Consider the following 23175-nt stretch of genomic DNA (forward strand, 5'->3'; position numbering starts at 1 on the left):
ATGTGTCTGTTGGCTGCATAAAGGTCTTCTTTTGAGAAGTGTCTGTTCATATCCTTTGCCCACTTTTTGATGGGGTTGTTTGTTTATTTCTTGTAAATTTGTTTGAGTTCTTTGTAGATTCTGGATATTAGCCCTTTGTCAGATGAGTAGATTGCAAAAATTTTCTCCCATTCTGTAGGTTGCCTGTTCACTTTGATGGTAGTTTCTTTTGCTGTGCAGAAGCTCTTTAGTTTAATTAGATCCCATTTGTCAATTTTGGCTTTTGTTGTCATTGCTTTTCATGTTTTAGACATGAAGTCCTTGCCCATGCCTAAGTCCTGAATGGTATTGCCTAGGTTTTCTTCTAGGGTTTTTATGGTTTTAGGTCTAACATTTAAGTCTTTAATCCATCTTGAATTAATTTTTGTATAAGGTATAAGGAAGGGATCCAGTTTCAGCTTCCTACATATGGCTAGCCAGTTTTCCCAGCACCATTTATTAAATAGGGAATCCTTTCCCCATTTCTTGTTTTCTTCAGGTTTTTCAAAGATCACATGGTTGTAGATGGTGTGATATTATTTCTGAGGGCTCTGTTCTGTTCTATTGGTCTATATCTCTGTTTTGGTACCAGTAGCATGCTGTTTTGGTTACTGTAGCCTTGTACTATAGTTTGAAGTCAGGTAGCGTGATGCCTCCAGCTTTGTTCTTTTGGCTTAGGATTGACTTGGCAATGCAGACTCTTTTTTGGTTCCATATGAACTTTAAAGTAGTTTTTTCCAATTCTGTGAAGAAAGTCATTGGTAGCTTGATGGGGATGACATTGAATCTATAAATTACCTTGGCAGTATGGCCATTTTCACAATATTGATTCTTCCTATCCGTGAGCGTGGAATGTTCTTCCATTTGTTTGTGTCCTCTTTTATTTTGTTGAGCAGTGGTTTGTAGTTCTCCTTGCAGAGGTCCTTCACATCCCTTGTAAGTTGGATTCCTAGGTATTTTATTCTCTTTGAAGCAGTTGTGAATGGGAGTTCACTCATGATTTGGCTCTTTGTTTGTCTGTTATTGGTGTATAAGAATGATTGTGATTTTTGCACATTGATTTTGTATCCTGAGACTTTGCTGAAGTTGCTTATCAGCTTAAGGAGATTTTGGGCTGAGATAATGGGGTTTTCTACATATACAATCATGTCATCTGCAAACAGGGACAATTTGACTTCTTCTTTTCCTAATTGAATACCCTTCATTTCTTTCTCCTGGCTAATTGCCTTGGGCAGAACTTCCAACACTATGTTGAATAGGAGTGGTGAGAGAGGGCATCCCTGTCTTGTGCCAGTTTTCAAAGGGAATGCTTCCAGTTTTTGCCCATTCAGTATGACATCGGCTATGGGTTTGTCATAAATAGCTCTTATTATTTTGAGATACATCCCATCAATACTGAATTTATTGAGAGTTTTTAGCATGAAGACTGTTGAATTTTGTCGAAGGCCTTTTCTGCATCTGTTGAATAATCATGTGGATTTTGTCTTTGATTCTGTTTATATGCTGGATTATATTTATTGATTTCTGTGTATTGAACCAGCCTTGCATCCCAGGGATGAAGCCCACTTGATCATGTTGGATAAGCCTTTTGATGTGCTGCTGGATTCTGTTTCCCAGTATTTTATTGAGGATTTTTGCATTGATGTTCATCAGGGGTATTGGTCTAAAATTCTCTTTTTTTGTTGTGTTTCTGCCAGGCTTTGGTATCAGGGTGATGCTGGCCTCATAAAATGAGTTAGGGAGGATTCCCTCTTTTCCTATTGATTGGAATAGTTTCAGAAGGAATGATACCAGCTCCTTCCTTGTATCTCTGGTGGAATTCGGCAGTGAATCTGTCTGGTCCTGGACTTTTTTTTTGGTTGGTAGGCTATTAATGATTGCCTCAATTTAAGAACCTGTTATTGGTCTATTCAGGGATTCAACTTCTTCCTGGTGTAGTCTTGCCGGGTGTATGTGTCGAGGAATTTATCCATTTCTTCTAGATTTTCTAGTTTATTTGTGTAGAGGTGTTTATAGTGTTCTCTGATGGTAGTTTGTATTTCTGTGGGATCAGTGGTGATATCCCCTTTATCAGTTTTTATTGTGTCTTTTTGATGCTTCTCTCTTTCCTTCTTTATTAGTTTTGCTAGCAGTCTGTCAATTTTGTTGATCTTTTCAAAAAACCAGCTCCTGGATTCACTGATTTTTTTGTGTCTCTATCTCGTTCAGTTCTGCTCTGATCTTAGTTATTTCTTGCCTTCTGCTAGCTTTTGAATGTGTTTGCTCTTGCTTCTCTAGTTCTTTTAATTGTGATGTCACAGTGTCAATTTTAGATCTCTCCTGCTTTCTCTTGTGGGCATTTAGTGCTATAAATTTCCTTCTACACACTGCTTTAAATGTGTCCCAGAGATTCTGGTATGTTGTGTCTTTGTTCTCATTGGTTTCAAAGAAAATCTTTATTTCTGCCTTCATTTCAGTATGTACCCAGTAGTCATTCAGGAGCAGGTTGTTCTGTTTCCATGTAGTTGAGCGGTTTTGAGTGAGTTTCTTAACCCTGAGTTCCAGTTTGATTGCACTGCGGTCTGAGAGACAGTTTGTTATAATTTCCGTTCTTTTACATTTGCTGAGGAGTGCTTTACTTCCAACTTTGTGGTCAATTTTGGAATAAGTGCAATGTGGTGCTGAGAAGAATGTATAATCTGTTGATTTGGTGGAGAGTTCTGTAGATGTCTATTAAGTCCACTTGGTGCAGAACTGAGTTCAATTCCTGGATATCCTTGTTAACATTCTGTCTCATTGATCTGTCTAATGTTGACAGTGGGGTGCTAAAGTCTCCCATTATTATTGTGTGGGAGACTAAGTCTCTTTATTGGTCTCTAACAACTTGCTTTATGAATCTGGGTGCTCCTGTATTGGATGCATATATATTTAGCATAGTTAGCTTTTCTTGTTGAATTGATCCCATTACCATTATATAATGGTCTTCTTTGTCTCTTTTGATCTTTGTTGGTTTAAAGTCTGTTTTATCGGAGACCAGGATTGCAACCCCTGCTTTTTTTTGTTTTCCATGTTCTTGGTATATCTTCCTTCACCCCTTTATTTTGAGCCTATGCGTGTCTCTGTATGTGAGATGGGTTTCCTGAATACAGCACACTGATGGGTCTTGACTCTTTATCCAATTTGCCAGTCTGTGTCTTTTAATTGGAGCATTTAGCCCATCTACATTTAAGGTTAATATTGTTGTGAATTTGATCCTGTCATTATGATGTTAGCTGGTTATTTTGCTCATTAGCTGATGCAGCTTCTTCCTAGCATCGGTGGTCTTTACAATTCGGCATATTTTTGCAGTGGCTCGTACCTGTTGTTCCTTTCCATGTTTAATGCTTCCTTCAGGAGCGCTTGTAGGGCAGGTCTGGTGGTGACAAAGTCTCTCAGCATTTGCTTGTCCATAAAGGATTTTATTTCTCCTTCACATATGAAGCTTAATTTGGCTGGATATGAAATTCTGGGTTGAAAATTCTTTTGTTTAAGAATGTTGAATATTGGCCCCCATTCTCTTCTGGCTTGTAGAGTTTCTGCCAAGAGATCAGCTGTTAGTCTGATGGGCTTCCCTTTGTGGGTAACCCAACCTTTCTTTCTGCCTGCCCTTAACATTTTTTCCTTCATTTCAACTTTGATGAATCTGACAATTATGTGTCTTGGAGTTGCTCTTCTCAAGGAGTATCTTTGTGGCATTCTCTGTATTTGCTGAATTTGAATGTTGGCCTGCCTTGCTAGGTTGGGGAAGTTCTCCTGGATAATATCCTGCAGAGTGTTTTCCAACTTGGTTCCATTCTCCCTGTCACTATCAGGTTCACCAATCAGATGTAGAGTTGGTATTTTCACATAGTCTCATATTTCTTGGAGGCTTTGTTCATTTCTTTTTACTCTTTTTTCTCTAAAGTTCTCTTCTCACTTCATTTCATTCATTTGATCTTCAATCACTGATACTCTTTCTTCCAGTTGATGGAATCGGCTACTGAAGCTTTGCATTCGTCACGTAGTTCTTGTGCCGTGGTTTTCAGCTCCATCAGGTCATTTAAGGACTTCTTTACACTGGTTATTCTAGTTAGCCATTCACCTAATCTTTTTTCAAGGTTTTTAGCTTCTTTGTGATGGGTTTGTACTTCCTCCTTTAGCTCAGAGAAGTTTGATTGTCTGAAGCCTTCTTCTCTCAACTTGTCAAAGTCATTCTCCATCCAGCTTTGTTCCGTTGCTGGCAAGGAGCTGCGTTCCTTTGGAGGGGGAGAGGCACTCTGATTTTTAGAATTTTCAGCTTTTCTGCTCTGTTTTTTCCCCATCTTTGTGGTTTTATCTACCTTTGGTCTTTGATGATGGTGACGTGCATATTGGGTTTTGGTGTGGATGTCCTTTCTGTTTGTTAGTTTTCCTTCTAACATTCAGGACCCTCAGCTGCAGGTCTATTGGAGTTTGCTGGAGGTCCACTCCAGACCATGTTTGCCTGGGTATCAGCAGTGGAGGCTGCAGAACAGCGAATATTGCTGAACATCAACTGTTGCTGCCTGATGGTTACTCTGGAAGCTTCATCTCAGAGGAGTACCCAGTCGTGTGAGGTGTCAGTCTGCCCCTACTGGGGGGTCCCTCCCAGTTAGGTTACTTGGGATTCAGGGACCCACTGGAGGAGGCAGTCTGTCCATTCTCAGATCTCAAACTCCGTGCTAGGAGAACCACTACTCTCTTCAAAACTATTAGACAGGGACATTTAAGTCTGCAGAGTTTTCCGCCGCCTTTTGTCCAGCTATGCCCTGCCCCCAGAGGTGGAGTCTACAGAGGCAGGCAGGCCTCCTTGAGCTGTGGTGGACTCCACCCAGTTTGAGCTTCTCGGCCACTTTGTTTACCTACTCAAGCCTCAGCAATGGCGGGCGCCCCTTCCCCAGCCTTGCCGCTGCCTTGCAGTTGGATCTCAGACTGCTGTGCTAGCAATGAGCAAGGCTCTGTGGGCGTGGGACCCTCCAAGCCATGCGTGGGATATAATCTCCTGGTGTGCCATTTGCTGAGGCCATTGGAGAAGTGCAGTATTAGGGTGGGAGTGACCTGATTTTCCAGGTGCCATCTGTCACAGCTTCCCTTGGCTAGGAAAGGGAATTCCCTGACCCCTTGCACTTCCCAGGTGAGGCGATGCCTCACACTGCTTTGGCTCAAGCTCAGTGGGCTGCACCCACTGTCCGATGAGCCCCAGTGAGATGAACCTGATACCTCAGTTGGAAATGCAGAAATCACCCATCTTCTGCATTGCTCACACTGGGAGCTGTAGACTGGAGCTGTTCCTAGTTGGCCATCTTGGAACCACACCTGCATATGCTAATTCTTGATGAAATGATCTCTTGTGACTTGATATTGGAAGACTAAAAATTTCATAAATCAGAAAAGGTAATTAATGAAGATATGTTCATTTCACCAACTGATAGGTTTTCAGAAGAGGAACCACATAATTATGACCTTCTGTGGTAAAGGTAAAGATATGTAAAAATAGTTTTAAAGAAGAACCTTGATTATGAGGATAATAAATAAGAAAATTAGAAAAAACAAAAATAATTCCCCGTAAACCCATAACCAGATTGGTATTTCATATATTTCATATATTTCTTTCTGGCATTGTGTGTGTACATGTATAATTTACAAATTTGTCTCATATCATAGATAGTTTCATATTCTGCTCTTATTCTTTATTTACTGTATATTTTCTCCAATAATTAGTTTCTCAAGATATAATTTTAATTGACAGTATAATATTTAATCCGTTCACAGAAAATTTTTTAAAAATATTCTTCTACTGTTTCTATATTTTGTTAGTTCCATATTTGTTTATCTATACTTATTGCTGTGATGATGAACATGTGTACATTAGGAATTATTCCAGAAGTATGGTTACTAAGTCCAAAATCATGTGCCCTTTGAAAGCCTTTTCATACATAGTGCCAAATCATTTTCCAGGACAATCTACCGGTTTATATTCCCATCAGCATTGAATAAAAATATGTATAATTACGTTGTACCCTCACAACATTCAAAATATGATCTAAATCCTTCACAATTTAATGGGTGATAATAGTATCGTAGTGTGAATTTCTCTGATAATTAATGTGAATGAATGTTTATTCCTGTTTACTGGCTGTTTGCATTTCTTCTTTTGCATGTTTTTAGTAGTTCATAATCTTTGCTTACTTGTGAAGTCATTTTATGGAAGTTAAAAGCATTATAGAAATGTAATTCCATTTTAACCCATGCATTTATGGTTATAATTTTGGCTAATTCCAGTATCCACAGATTGCAGTCTCTATCCTGTTAAGGTAATCTTTGGGCCTCTTTCTTGTTCCCTTTTTATATACAGGAATACCTCATTTTATTGCACCTGCTTTATTGTGCTTTGCAGATAGTACAGTTTTTATGAATAGAAGGTTTGTGGCAAGCCTGCCTCAAGCTAGTCTATTGGTGCCATTTTCCCAACAGCACATGCTCCCTTTGTGTTTCAGTGTCACATTTTGTTAATTCTTCTGATATTTCAATCATTTTCATAATTATTGTATCTGTTATGATAATCTGTAATTTTTGATCTCTGATTGTAAAGGTTCTGGGGCACCACAAACCATGCCCATATAAGACGATGAACTTAATTGATAAATGTATGTGTTCTGACTACTCCACTTACCACCCGCTCTCCCATCTTCCTTGCTTTCTTCAGGCCTCCCTATTCCCTGAGACACAACAATATTCAAATTAGGTCAGTTAATAACCCTACAATGGCCTCTAAGTGTTCAACTGAAAGGAGAGCCACAAGCCTTTCACTTTTAGTCAAAAGCTAGGAATGATTTAGCTTAATGAGGAAAGCATGTTGAAAACTAAGACAGGCCAAAAGTAGGCCTCTTGTGCCAAATGGTTAGCCAAGTTGTTAATTCAAAAGAAAAGTCCTTGAAGTAAATTACAAGTGTTACTTCAGTGAACACATGAATGATAAGAAAACAAAACAGCCTATTGCTGATATGGAGAGAGTTGTAGTGTTCTGGGTAGAAAATCAAACTAGCTATAACATTCCCTTAAGCCAAAGTCTACTCTAGAACAAGGCCCTAACTCTCTTCAATTATCTGAAGACTGGCAGAGGTGAGGAAACTGTAGAAGAAAAGTTTGAAGCTAACAGACATTGGTTCCTTAGGTTAACATAAAAGTGTAGGGTGAAGCAAGCGCTCAGCAGAAGATGCAGTAAGTTTCCAGAACTTCTGCAGCAAGTTTCCAGAAGATCTAGCTAAGATCATTGATGAAGGTGCCTACACTAAACAACAGAGTTTCAATATAAACAAAAGTCTTCCTGTGGAAGAAGATGCCATCGAGGACTTTCACAGCTAAAGAGAAGTCAATGCCTGGTTTCAAAGCTTCAAAGGTCAGGCTGACTCTCTGGTTAGGGGCTGATGCAGCCAGTGAGTTTAAGTTGAATCCATTGTTCATTTCCTATTCTGAAAATCTCAGGGCTCTCAAGGATGATGCTAAATCTGCACTGCCTGTGCTGTCTATAAATGGAACAATAAAGCCTAGATGATAAAACATCTGTCTATAGCATGGTTTTTTAAATATTTTAAGCCCAGTGTTGAGACCTACTCCTCAGGAAAAAAGATTCCCTTTTTCTAAAACAAAAATTACTGTTCATTGAAATGTTCCCAGTAACTCAAGAGCTCTGGTGGAAATGTACAAGGAGATTACTGTTGTTTTCATGCCTGCCAACACAGCTTCCATTCTGCAGCCCGTGGATCAAGGAGTAATTTCAACTTTCAAGTCTTGTTATTGGCTGAATACACCAAGTGTGAGTCTCAGTTGTGGGAACTGACTTTGTTACGATGTTGTCTCACTGCAGGAGCCATATATTGAAGACAATGTCTGGAAGCTTCCACTTTGTAATTATTGGCCACCATGATAATCCAGTTTTTGAAATGGAGTTTTTTCCCAGCTGGGAAAGTAGAATCCAAAGACAACCGTCATTACCCATAGCTCATGCTGTTTGCAACCTCATAGATAACATGTGGCTGTCGAAAAACACGTACTTGAAAACTGTGGACAAGTGCAACAAGTGTTTTCTGTTGGCATTCGTAACTCCAGGGCACATAAATTTTTTTATTATGCTTCATGACATAAGGCAAGAAGATAGAATAAAGAACTACTTTACTGATGTTTAGCATTTACACATAAAGTTTGCAATGAATCCATTTTATGAACCCAGTTCTCCTATTTGATCATATGCATTTGACAGAAAAGTTCAGTTTCTTAGGAAAGGAAACACTTTTTAAGTGGAATGTAGAAAAATTCCAAAACAAATGATGTCACCTCAATGGAGTATACTCAGGAATGTGAACGTTGTAAGTAACTTGATTAAATAGCCTGGAAAAATTTTTAAAAACTATTTTTCACAAGGCTATAGCTTCCATAGATAATGATTCCTCTGATGCATCTAGGCAAAGTACACTGAAAACCATCTGGACAGCATTCACTGTTCTAGATGCCATTAAGAACATTTGTGATTCCTAGGAGATCAAAATATAAACATTAACAGGAGTTTGGGAAAAGCTGATTCCAGCCCTCCATGGGTAAGTTGGAGGAGTTCAAGACTTCAGGGGAGGAAGTAACTGCGAATGTGGTGGAAATAGGAAGAGAAATAGAATTAGAGTGGATCCTCAAGATGTGACTGAGTTGCTACAATCTTACGATAAAATTTGAACAGATGAGGAGTTGCTTCTTATGGATGAGCCAAGAAAGTGGTTTCTTGAGAGGGAATCCACTCTTATTGAAGATGCCATGAACATTATTGAAATGACAGCAAAGCATTTAGAATATTACATCAGCTTAGTTGAGAAAACAGAGGCAGGTTTGAGAAGATTGTCTTTAATTTTGTGAGAAGTCCTATTGTGCATGAAAGGCTCTTAAATACAAAAAATTAGCCAGGCATGGTGGCATGCGCCTGTAGTACCAGCTACTCGGGAGGCTGAAGCAGGAGAATAGTTTGAACCTGGAAGGCGTAGGTTGCGGTGAGCCAAGATCATGCCACCGCACTGCAGCCTGGGCAACGGAGCGAGACTCCATTACCTAAAAAAAAAAAAAAAAAAGCTCTTAAACAGCTTTGCATTCCATGCTACAGAGAAATCTTTTGGAAAGGAAGAGTCAATTGATATGGCAAACTTTATTGTTGTCTTATTTTAAGGAATTGCCACAGCCATCCCAACCTTCAGCAACCTCCATCCTGATCAGTCAGTAGCCATCAACATTGGGGCAAGACTTTTCACAACCAAAAGACTTGCTGAATGATCAGATAGTTATTTGCACTTTTTAGAAATAAAGTATTTTTAATTGAGGTGTGTACATTGTATTATTAGATATAATGCTTTTACAAACTTAATAGACTACAGTGTTAACTTTTATATGCATTGGGAAACAAAAAATTTTGTGTGACTTGCTTTATTGCAATATTCACTTTTATTGCTGTGATCTGGAATCAAATTTTCACTATTTCTGAAATATGCCTGTATTAGCATTCAGTGGCAATGAATTATCAAAACTTAATATAATTAGATAGAAATTTTAAAATAAATATGAACTGCACAAAACATCAATCTGAAAAGTTTAGAGGTGCAAACAACTAGGGATGGTTGAGAATAAATGCTGTTCTACTGTGTGGTAATGTCAGTCATTGTGAAGTAAGTAGCACTAATGAAAAGATTAGATGTCTGAGATTCCTGGAGCATACGTGGAGAAGGCTTTTGAAGAGGTAGTTCTGGCCTTTTGCAGACTTTACCAATGCCTATATTTCAGACTTAAAAAAAATAGATTAGGAATGGTGATAGGTAGCCATTTAGTAGAAGTCTAAGGCAAGATGTATTTGGATTGATTAAAAGTTGAGAAAGCTGAAGACCCCAAAGAGGAGGAAGGTCTGGGGTGAGTGATAAAAGATAAAGAGAGTTATTGTCTTTTTTGATGGAGGAAGCATAAAAGTTGGGCCCATCACCAATTTTATATATATATATACACATAAAGATGATCAATAATGAGATTTCAGAGCATGACAGTTCTGCTAACTTCAAAGCAATGTAGGAGCTACTTGGCATTTTTTTAGTTTTGCTGGACATATAGTGGTTGCTCAGCACCTGTTAATTGAGATTGCAGGATAACTAAGCTGCTACTTTAAGATAAGCCACAAGTAATATGGGCAGGAGCATTTTATAAAGACCTAGTAAATTATAATGTGAAACATTTTAGCATTGCTTTCAACTTCTGAAAGTCTCAGACAAATAGACAGTAATGCTAAGATCAATCATAACTGCAGTGGTTCACTCTGAACCTAATGGCCAAAGACATTAGGCAGATCTGAGTTGCAGAGGTGCAACCAGAAATAACTACCAATCCTGAAAATAGCAGCTGTTGCAATAATTCAAAAGATGATTTTTAACATTTATGCCGAGTGTGAATTGCTGTTCACTTGTCTTCTTATTGAAATTTGCAACTCAACAAGAAATACAAAGCAAAATTTTATCATCATATGCTTCAATAGTGGAATTTCTTGAGGTAACGGATATTATGGTTGTAATAGTCCATTTTCACACTGCTATAAAGATACTACCCAGGACTGGGTAATTTTAAACAGAGGAGATTTAATTGACTCACAGTTCTGCATGGCTTGGGGGGCCTCAGGAAACTTACATGGCAGAAGGGGAAGCAGTCACCTTCTTCACAGCAGGAGATAGTGAGCGTGTGAAGGCGGAACTGTCAAACTCATAAAACCATCAGGTCTCATGAGCACTCACTCACTATCATGAGAACATCATGGGGGAAACCACCCCCATGATACAATTACCTCCTACCAGGACCCGCCCTCAACACCTGGGGATTATGGAGATTATAATTCAAGATGAGATTTGGGTGGGAACACAACCAAAGCATATCAATGGTGTTTTAAAAATAATTTGAACTTGAGGGCATGTGAATGTTCAATAAATAATATTGCAAAATATGTATTTAAATGTTTCATACAGTTCTGAAGGCTTTTCATAAATAAAGCCAAATGTTTTAAATATATATATATTTACCAAGTCCTTATGTCTGAAACTGGCATAGTTCAGGCTTATTTGTTTCAATCAACTGTAGTCTCCTAGTTTATTATTCTAGAGAAGAAGTGAGCAAAATAAGAGTAGAAAGGAGGTTACGATGTAAGACAAAGGCCTGTATAACTCATACCTTTGTTAATTTATGAAAAGTTTAGAATGAGCCAGGCGTGGTGGCTCATACCTGTAATCCCAACACTTTGGGAGGCCGAGGTGGGCATGGTGGTGGGTGCCTGTAGTCCCAGCTACTCAGTAGGCTGAGACAGGAGAATGGTGTGAACCCAGGAGGCAGAGCTGGCAGTGAGCCGAGATCGTGCCACTGCACACTCCAGCCTGGGCGACAGAGTGAGACTCAGTCTCAAAAAACAAAACAAAACAAAAAAATTTGGAATGATTTGTGAAGACAACACAAATCAAAGTCCCAATATGAAATACACATATAGAAAGTGAGATCCTAAATAATATTAATAACATTACTTTTAAAAAATCAGTTCCTATTGCTTACATTCTTACTGTCACTAGGTATCAAGCCAGACAAAAATGTTATTTTGTCTTCAGGATACACTAAAGGTAAGTCTACTTTTGCATTTTACTTAACCGATAGTTTTTATTCAAAATAATAAAATAATTATTGGATAGATAGTCTTTGATTATCTGTTACTCTAAAGTCTCCATTTCAGCTACCAATTTCAACTTCTATTACATCACTAGTGAAAGTATAAAATCCAATCTCTTTGCTAGCAAAACTCATTCAGTATAGTAATAGTAGTAAAAGAGGTAATATGGAATGGGAGTTTTAAAAAGAATGAGGATGGATGATGAAGGTAAATTTTTAACAGCTGAACTCAGCCAAACTCTAGAAGCAGATTCAAAATTTCTCAAAGCACACATACACACTAAAAAATAAAATAAAATAACATAACATAAAGCAATACAAAAGGTATTCTACTAGTGGCAATGTAAAAAAATTGGGCAAATTATCTCGTGAAAACTCAGAGAGTTTCTTGATAGGGTCTGATTTGAGTTCCACTTCTCTCCAATTTCACACATGGTTTGAATTAACATCTCTAGCTGTTGGAAAAAATATTACATTTTAGGATTTCATTTAAAACTGCATAGTTTCCACAAATAGGTTGGTAATGGCCATCTTGAGGAATATTTTTCTAAAGATAGTTTTAATATCACTACCTCCCACGAAGTGAAATCTGGTCGATGGTGTAGACAGTTCAAATCCAACTTCAGTGGTTAGGAGTGTGGTCCCTTTATATGTTTATAAGTTCAGATATAAAATTCTGGCTAATTCTAACCCCTCAGTGTAGGCTTGGTGCTATATCAGATACCTGCTGTATGCAAGAAGTACATACGGATGCTCAGTCACTTGGTACCAAGTTAGTGCTCCTCTCGTCCTGGTACCAAATCATTCCAACCTAAGATGAGCCCTGAGTGGCAGCATCTCCTGTCCTTACATCTTAATTTGACTTAGTTGACTAAATCCTCAATACTGTCTGCTACATTTTTAGTGCCAAAATCTATCCACTTAAAACCTTTCTAGGTCACCATCTCTGCCCCCTTTCAATCTATGGTCTAGTGTTCTGTTCCTGCCAAACAATAACTTCATTTGTGGTTCCACTTTCTGAAAGCCCTAGAATGAATCTTCTTGTTGCTGTCTTTTCTATATCTGTGTCCCCACGTGTCTTTCTTTAGAAGAGTGCCCACTTTTACTCATGTTAAGATTCAATTCTGACTTATCCTGGTCATGAACCACTTTTGCTTTGTTAGAAAGGAATATTGGGTCTTGTTTTCCGGCTTTGAGAAGAACTCATTTTATGTACACTAGTCACCTAAGTTGCAGTAAATTAATTGGATAGAGGTTATCTGTGCATAGGTGGGTAAATAAACACAAATATAGTTTATACTTCTTCTTAGGAACAAATGGCTGTGGCAAACCAACCATTCACTCAGCCGGTAGATCTTTATAGGAAACAGTGGTGTCACATATTCAGGAATCCAGATCACAGAAGCTTTTGACCTTAAATTATTATGTGTCTGGCCTTTCTAGAGAAAACAAATAGTTAAGTTCATTGGTATTTGTAGAAATGCTTTAGAAAGCTGTCTGCTTGCTCACTAACACTTTAGCTTTCCTAATGTTATTTAAAATTCTGTTTTGCATAAGGGCAAAACTTAAATTACATGTTAAGATATCTTCTACCAAGGGTCTCAGAAGTTGGAGGCTTTAAGGGTGGACCCAACTGGGCTTACAGTAATATCATTCAGTGGCATGTCAGGGCAAACACTAAATATGCAAGGCCAATGTAATATGGGGAGTGGGTGTGAGAGAATTATTCTTGGAAATGTGAGTTTTCTTTGAATCAGTGTTGTAGAGGCCTGTGTATAGTCATTATAGCACTGTCCTCTTGCAGATGCAGATTAGGTATTAAAAATAATTCTGCCTGTAATCCCAGCACTTTGGGAGGCCAAGGAGGGTGGATCACCTGAGGCCAGGAGTTCAAGACCAGCCTGGCCAACATGGCGAAACCCTGTCTCTACTGAAAATACAAAAATTAGCCAGGCGTGATGGCACGTGCTTTACCCAAGTGGCTAAGGCACAATAATTGCTTGAATCTGGGAGGCAGAGGTTGCAGGGAGCCAAGATTGTGCCACTGCGCTCCAGCCTGGGCAAAAGAGCAAGACTCTATCCCCCGCCAAAAAAAAATCAATTTTCTTCAAATCTCTGAAATCCTAATCTGTCTCTGCCATAGATTTTTTTCCAGCTAGACATTGTAGAACTGTTGACCAATCATCCCACTCCACATAATATTGGGATATTGGGGTGGAGAAGCGGTGGGTTATTCATCATTATCTTTCTATCCTGGACCATTTTCTCGAACTTGTGTTTTAATACCTAGCCATGACATTCTTCTTTTGTTTTTTCTGTGTGTGTTGCAGATTCTACTATAAGTAGTGCTTCTAAAATAGTCTTGTTGATAGCCAGTTTGTTGATAATGTTTGCTGTATGGTGTATTAATTCTCATTAGTTGAGAGTATGTAATAGAGTCCCCTGTAATGGTTCTCATTTTGTTGTGAGTGTAAATCATGGGAAAATAAAAAGTGACCTGTAATACACATAAAGAAAAGTATATCAGAGATAAAATGTTATGACTTCAGTATTGACCAGGACATGATAAATAGGGAACACATGTTCCCACTGTATGTATTAACTCTGTGATTTTGGTCAAGTAAGCTCAAGTATCTCAGTTTGCTTGTTTGTAAATCGTTATGGTAGTAACATCAACACATAGTGGTATTATAAAGACGAATTGAGTTAATGCATATGAAACCCATAGCAAAGTACCTGCCATAATACCTAAGTTCATGCTCAATATAACATAAACTGAGAATCTGCAAATTCAGAAGTTTTGATGGATGCCAGAAAAAGTTTGACTTTCAGAATCAATACAACTGTCTGTTAATTGATCCACATTATATTATAGTCATCCTGAGATAAAGAAGTGGAATCAGAAACTGCCTACAGCTTATGGATTTCTGAGTTACAGGCTGAGATACTTTCTAGTTCAACTTGGAGAAGGGCACATGCATAAATGTTATGACAGCATATACAAACAAGAAAATAAGATTCCATTATCTAGAAATCTTGTTTTCTAAGAAGCAGTTCACTTGCCCCCAGATTCAAATGTCTTGAAAAGAAAAGATCCATTTCCCACAGGACCCATTGATTAATGGTTCAGTCCAGTCCTCAGAGAGCTATTGGAAGAATTAAAGGAGATGTTTATGGGTGAAGAGTTTAGTGCATTGCCTTACTTATACTAAGAACTAAATAACTATTAACTATTAGTTTATCTAACTTTGTCCTCATTCACAACTTATAAGTGGGATATTATCTTAGTCTTCTTAGACTATTATAACAAAATACCATAAACTAGGTGGCTTAAACAGCAGAAATTTATTTCTGACAGTTCTGGAAGCTGGCAAGTTCAAGATCAAGGTGCAGGCAGATTGGTGTCTGGTGAGGACCTGCTTCTGTGCTTGTAGATAGCTGTCTTCTCACTGTATCCTCCCATGGCCTTTCCTAGGTGTGTGTTCTCAGAAAGAGAGATATCTCATGTCTCTTTTTCTTTTTTATAAGCGAATTAATTCCATAATGAGGGCCCTGACCTCATGACATAATCTAATTCTCTCCCAAAGACCCCACTTCTAAATACCATTGCACTGGAGATTAAAGTTATAATGTACAAATTTTGAGAAAACCACAAATATTAAATCCATAAAAGCTATATTATTATACCTCATTAAATATTTAAAAACAGGGACATGAACAAATGCATTTACTTGTCCATCATCCCATGGTTAACAAGTAGAGAAACTGGGTTTTGAATCAAGAAATGTCCAATTTATGAACCAATATTCTTTATTTTTATATACCATACTATGTTGCTTGAAAGCTTCAGTAGGGCTATTCTAGCATTAGTCTTGGTAATGCTTATTTGATATTTCAGTTTTATTTCTATGGGAGACAGATAGAAATTAGACTTCCAGTCTGATTGGGGTTGGGGTGAGTTTTTTTGGTTTGTTTGTCTGGTGATTTTTTGAGATGGAGTTTCACTCTGTCACTCACTCTGGAGTGCAGTGGTGTGCTCACAGCTCACTGCAGCCTCAAACTCCTGGACTCAAGCAATTCTCCCATCTCAGCCTCCTGAGTAGCTGGGATTACAGGCTTCAGCCATCATGCTGGTCAACTGGGGTGGTTTTAATTGTCTTATTTATGTAAGTGACTCAAAAGCAGATCATAGGTGTATCTATATTAGTCATTCTGTTTGCATATATACAGTGTTCATGTCTTATGAAATCTCCTGTTTATGACTGTTATGTTACAATTTCTCAAATCATTCAATCCCTAAATCTTGGGATTTCCTTTGTTTCTTTTCATTCCTTTGTGCACATATACTTGGGTCTATTTTTGTGCTTATCAGTGGTTTTGATGAATGCCAGAAAAAGTTTGACTTTCATAATCAGTACAATTTGCTCTGTAAAATGGCCCACATACAGATTTAGGTGGATTTCTTCTTAAGCATATGTGTGTCCATAGGGGGATATCCTTACTTTTCTCTCTCTACCTTTAGGTACCTTAATAAGATTTTTCACCGCATCGACTTAGTTCTTCTTTCTTTCTATCACTCTCTCAGTGTCTTTCTCTTCTTGGGCAACTTTATCTGTCTGTTTTACCATTGTTAGCTGCGAGTTAAAACCCCACAATTCAAAAATTTGTATCTCTAATGACACACAGGTAGATATTTCCAATGGGAACTTGACGTATGGGCTCCAAGTTCATATCCAGATGCCCACTGGACACCTTATACCCACTGGATATTCCACATTTAGATCCCAGTAGTTCTGAACCTGAACTCAGCACTTCTATCCCTGAATGTTTTGCATGTTTGGTCTTCCCCATCTCAAAAAATGGGCCATCCTGACATAGCTGCCCAAGTCTTAGAGCTTTGTCATCCTGTACTCTCTCACCCATTTCCCTTGTCTAATTAGTTAAGTCATATAAAGACTTCCTCCTAACCTCCTCTTGATTGCACCTCTTGTCTTTATTTTGACCAGCCCTGCCCATGTCGTCCAAAGAGCTTCCAAGTGATTTTTCCATCACTACTGCCAGAATGATCTTTCTAAAGCACAAAACTGCTCATGTCATGCCCCTATCACAAAACCTGCCAATGGCCGTCCATAGCTTTAAATATAAAACTCAAACTCGTTAGCTTAGCACATAGGGCCTTTTGTGATTTGGCTTCTGCATCCAAATCTTCTGACTCCAGCCAGAGCGAGCAGTCCGAATTGTGTTGCGTCACACCTCCATTATTTTCATAGGCTATTTTCATTTGCCTCAGATGACTTTCTTCTGTTTCTCCTTAATAGAAAATGTCCACTAGCACGTCAAAGTCCCACACAAGTATCTCTACCTCTAGAAGCCATCTTTGCTTTGGCTTATCTAGTCTTTAAAAATAATTATTATTTTTAGTTAATAGGTGTTAGTTAATAGCTAACACCTATTGAGCATTTAATATATGCCAGGCCACAGTCTAGGTGTTTTAAGTGTCTGAACACATTTATTGCTCATAATTACCCTGTAGTCTGTGTGTGTTCATTATCAGAGCTAAGTCCCACAGCTAGTTGAGTAGAGGAGCTGAGAGTCTGACTGCTGATTAAGCACAACTCTACTTACCATACTTCCTTTAGTACCTGTAGGTGCTTGGTGAATGTTTGTAGAATGAATGACTGAGCAGTCTTGCAACTGAGTTAATATCATTAGGAGAAGGATTGACCCAGACCATTAAGCTTTACAACTCTACTTCCATGCCACTAACACCAGAATGAATGGTAAGCCAAATAATGCCATGAATGGCGGAAATTATGGAGGAGCCCAATGAGTGTTTATTGAATGAATTAATTAGAAAATATGAATCTACCCTAAAGTACAGGTCCCATAATCATGCTCAGACATTTAACAGTTCTTAGGGTGCTTCCTGGGACACCAGCTGGTTGCACAACATCCCAACTAGTACATAACTGTCAAACCCCAGGTTAGAACTGCAACTCCTAAGTTTCTTTCCATAACCCCTTTACCCCCACCTCCAACTTATAGTGACTGGGGAACTACCTGATTACAATCCTTCCCATTCACTGGAAACCAAACAAACTCAATGAGTCAAGCAGCAAATTACAATGGATCAGGGAACTTGATAGATGGTACTGAGTAAGAGTTATGGCTAGATGGTCAAGCATTTTGGGTTCTAGTCCCAGCTTTGGTGCCACTTCATCTTGTAAACAGGAAAAAAGGTTTTAACCTTTCTGAGATTCAGCTTTACAGAATCATCTGGGCCTTTACTGGCCTAGGTGGTTCAATGACTGAATAGGGCCCCCCATATCAGAATCTCTGACCTCATATTTGGGTCCCTGCTTGGTTTGCTCCTTGCTACCTGATGGTAGGTAGCCTGGCTGCTCAAGTTCTGGTGTAACCTGACTACTTGAGTTTCACTTGCTGCCTGCTCTGGCCAATTCTTATCTCAGGATTTTTCTCCCAGATACCAGATCTATGAACTGCTGTGACCTGTCAGATCCACAAAGACATTCTCCAAACCTCCGTACACAGATCTGGCACCTGTAAGGTTTGCCACCTTGCCATCTAAGCAGCAGCTAGAGATCTTTCTCCTGATCTTCTCTGTCTGCCTGGAGCTTTTCACTGTGGCATTGCCTGTCTCAGTCGTGTTCTTGTATGTGCCATAGTTACTCCGGCTTCTCCAGGGCCCTCCACTTGGACGCTCCTTCCTTTCTCTCCATCTTCTCACACTCTCCACATTTCAGGCATCACTGTAACCCTCACATGCTTCATGAAGGCATCACCTATCATTTCGTCTGCACTGGTCAACCCTGACAGCAGTTTCTGCCTGTGCCACTCAGTGTAATCTTATTAAATATTTAAAGTATCTGTAATTCTTCTATGAAATCTTATGATCCTTAGGGACAAGAATTGTAACTTGTGGCATTATTCAGTGTCCAGCACAATGTTATGTATAGGGTAGTAGGTGTTTGAATTTATTTACTTCATTATTTATCTAGGTTATTTATTATATATAAATATATTATATACATTAATTAATTCACTGAAGACCATTTGATTGTGATCAAGTTAGTTGGTTATCATTCTGTATTCAATGTATTTGTTTTCTTGTCTTCCAAAGGCCATTCTTAGCACACCAGAGTAATTGCAAATTTCTCTTGTTATTCTTGGGAAAGAAAATATAAATTAAAGGCAATTTTGTTCTATTTTTGTTTATTGTTTTTGGGTGAGAATTAACAAGATGGTAAGGAATTCATCTAGGACGTATAAGTCCGTGGAGATTTGGGAGGTCACTTCTTGATACCCTTGAGTATCCAAAGAAGTTTTCAGTGGTTTCTGGAACTCTTCATGCATGACCCATTCAGAATAGATGTTTTGTCAAGATCCTTTCAGATCCCTGATCTAAATATTTTTAATGTGTCACAAATTTTAAATATCCCCAAGTAATCATTCTTTAATACTTTGATTCTCAAATTGAATGTCATATTCCTCTTGGTTTTATTATCTATCAAAAGTTGTTTTTCCAACTGCTTGTCTCTTGGTATAGAACTCCTATGTCATTTTTTTTTCCAATATGTAGTCTCTTCAGATCATCTGGTACTGTTTGTCAACAGTCATTCAATTTTCATTTTCTAGCCCTGTGGACTAGTGGTGTATATATAATTTTACTTCATTTTTCACTAACTTGCAAATAAAATTTGTTGGGCTTTTGTTAAACTGGAATAGTTTAATTTGTTTCAGTCTTCTAAATATGCTCAGCATCTCTATTTTAGAGCATGATTTACCTTAACGTTAAATTTCTTTTAAAAAGTAATAATAATAATATACCACATGAAATGCCTATATAATATTAAGCTGTGTACATGTCAAATAATGCATATGACATTATTTAATCCCATAGAAAACCTAAGAGCTATGTGTGACCTGACACATTTTAGAGATGGACAAAACTGAGGCATAGAGGCTGATCTTTGGGTTCCTGGTTATAAAGAGGGCATCAGGAAAAGCTAGAATTTGAACTCTGCTCTTTCTAACACAGTACATTGATTTTTCAGCAGACGAGATAAATAATGAAAATAATTACTTGAATCTGCCATGAATGAATTTTTAAAAAATTGTGCCAAGAATGAAACTGTTGAAAAATAAAAGAAATTCTGACTTAAATAACAGCTTTTCTTCAAATTGATGGACAAAGAATGAAAAATTTGGTGGCTTAATATACACATATACTTTTATACAGATAATTATATGTAGGCAAACTATGTATATCTATAAAAGATATATATATATATAAACAAGATGGAGATATATATATATGTAGATATACACACACACCTGGAACTAAGAATAATATAAAAGCATGCATGTCCTACTTAGAATTATAATACCCAGGAATGCAGTAAAGATGAAATATAAATGTCTCTAACATCATCATACTGTTTATTGAAATAGTTTACAAAAAGGAAATAACATGATTCATTTTAAAGTCCCCCTAATGAGAGATACTGTGCTTGAAGCAGGATGACCTTTCCTTTATTAGTGTGAATTTACCTTCCAGGCAAACATTTTTCAATCAACACTGATTTGCATATAATTTATCAAGAGAGAAGAAGTGCAAAATAATTTTGTTTAAAGATTTCTCTTTGTTTTAAGTGTCATTAGCAGTTCTGACTAATCCGATTTTTACAATCTCATCAGGTGCTTTTAGAAAATCTCTCTGAACTCATCTGGAGGATGCATTTATTCCTAAGTGTCCTATATTGCATTACAGCACAGCGGAGAGGCGCAGTCCGCTGCAGATGTTTATGTGAAATGCAGTTAACACTCTGCCAATTTAGTTTTTATAGGGACACAATCAATTTTTATTCATTTAAAAACCAGAATGCTTTCTTTTATTGTGTGCAGCCTCTCCTGATTATACAGCTAAACAAATTATTTCTCTGTTTGTACTAAATGGTACTATTGCGGAAAGGCAATGGCATGGTATAAGTATACCATATATACATCAGACAAGTAAATAATGATTCTCTCTTCGGGTATGTTCCTTGGAATGGGTTATTTGAAACAATTTTTTTTAGTTTTACTTACTGTAAATACACATAAATGGAAAGTGAATCTTGCATTGTGTAGTCAATGGGATATGCTATCTGATTTGGCATTTTAATAGAGTTTTATAATTTATAGGTGACTTTTATGTACATTATGTCATATCATTTAAGATGCTAAGGTTCTATTGTTCAGACTTTGGAATATTGAGGCCTTTCCATTCTTCTTCAAAAAGATTCCTGTAGCTCTATAGGTTCATGTGCTACAATTTTAAAATGCATCATTGAATGTCAGTATTCTTGACAATATGTAGCAAAATATTTAAAGGACCAAAATTAAAATGATATTGGTGATAAAGGAGAAATACATTTGTATATTTAAATCCATTAAAATTCATCATGTTCAAGTTTAATGGAACCTCATAACAATGGAGTGGAGAAACATTACCAAAATTGGCACTGTAGACCACTATCCTTATCAGACTTTTAGTGTATTTGAATCCATCCAACATTGAAGTGGTTTGAATATTGCCAAGAGAAGGCTCTGAATCAGGACATTTTCTTAGGAGTTGATAGAGGCTAGAGAGCTTCTCCGTGAAATTGTGTAGATCCCTTTTATAGGGTAACACTAAATATATTCTTTTAAATTATGCTTATATAGAGTTCCGTATGTTTGAGATTTAAGCAGCATGGGAAATACCATAGACATGGTTAAGGAAAAGTAGAAAAAAGTCTATAAACAGCCTTCTGCTTTATCTTAATAGCTCCTCTTCCCCCCAACCCAGAATTCTTAGCTAAGTGGTAAGATCATTTCCATATATATTTTTATCCCGAAGACAAACCTTTATTTTAGAGCTCACTTTCATTTAGTTTATATTTCAGTGGATAATTTTAAAAATTAAAAGGAAAAATAAATATATTTATATATGAATCAATTTATTTATCCAATAAAACATTATGATACCCCTGTATCACTATATGTTAGCTCTGCCCTCAAGAAGCTCACAGTTCACTTTGGTAGCAAAGGTTAAACATCATCATGACAAACAATAAAAGCAGATTATAAGTTTAGTATTGCAATGTAAGAGATTCCACGGGGCAGCTGTCATTATGGATCATGTGAGTGTAATCATAATAAATAGAGTGAGTCCAGAGAAGAACCACTGTGAGCTGGAGAAATCTAAGAAGGTTTCCCAGAACCTTGAATGATGGATAGGAATTGGATAGATAGAAAGCATAAATCTGGACAAATTGACTTACTTACTTAAAAGATGCATTTTCCCATTTTCAGAACTGCGTATTTTTTTGAGTCTATAAAAGGAAACCATGTAGGTGTGTGCAATGTGTGTGTGTGTGTACATATGTATGCATAGTATATGTGTGTATGCACATATATATGTCTGTGAGTGTACACAGATTTATTTTACATAAATGGTGCTTGGCTTGGTAAAATTGCTGTATGAAAACTTGTATTCCCTCCCGTAAGTAGGCAGGCATTTTAGCTTTTAATTGAACACACACTTTTTCTAAAAATTACACTTAGATCTTTTATTTTGTTTTATTATTCAGATTCAGTAAAAACCTTTTGAATCATCTATCCCTAACTATCAATTTATTTATCCCTAACTATCAATAAACAATTCACATTTGCCTGTGTGGTTAGGTAGAAGCTGAACAACTTTACAGTTAAAATGTATGACGTTCCTGGTGAAGTATTTCAGCCATACTTTTGAAGGACCTTGTTTCCTTGGGAAACTTCTATCTTCTATGTAACCTCTAATTTTTCTTTTTAGAAGAAGTCTGTTATTTTTCTTGTTTTTTACCAAGCAAACCAATGTCAATAGGTTTTTGGAGTTAAATTGATGCCACAGCTTATCTAATTGTATAAAGCTTTCCTTCTTCAACAATCCTTTTATCACTGAGGTAATGTGTAAAGAATGTCCTTTGAGTGACAGGTTTACAGAAAACTGAGATACTTTATTCTATCAATTAAGAATATTTCATCATTGCATTTATGAAGGAAACATTGGCGTCCCTATATGTGTGAAATTGTATGCTGGATACTGAAGCATGTCATTTCTCAACATTTCAACTTGCAACTACAATAATGTCTAGAAAGTTATTAGTCTCATCGAGGGTAGGTAACCAGCATGTAAATATTTAAATATACCTTTAGTAATAACTTCATCCTTCAGATGATTAGGCAAACAGAATCTTAGAGTTATCTTTAATTCTGCTTCTCCTTTCACACCTCACATCCAATCCATTAGCAAAATCAGTTGGGTCTACCCACAAAACACATCATGAATTGGACATTCTCTGGAACTCCACTGCTGCAACTCTGGTGCAAGCCACTATCTTT

General features: G+C 37.4%; 1 protein-coding gene and 1 pseudogene across 4 annotated transcripts in view; both read left to right on the forward strand.

Moving 5' to 3' along the window:
* Window positions 1–23175, forward strand: part of EYA1 (EYA transcriptional coactivator and phosphatase 1) — a 331367-nt gene that overhangs the window by 78502 nt on the left and 229690 nt on the right. The gene's annotated exons all lie outside the window — the stretch shown is intronic.
* On the forward strand, window positions 7777–8330 carry LOC101149422 (trafficking protein particle complex subunit 2-like; annotated as a pseudogene).

Source organism: Gorilla gorilla, chromosome 7 (genome assembly GCF_029281585.2).
Source record: "Gorilla gorilla gorilla isolate KB3781 chromosome 7, NHGRI_mGorGor1-v2.1_pri, whole genome shotgun sequence".
Lineage (NCBI taxonomy): Eukaryota > Metazoa > Chordata > Mammalia > Primates > Hominidae > Gorilla > Gorilla gorilla.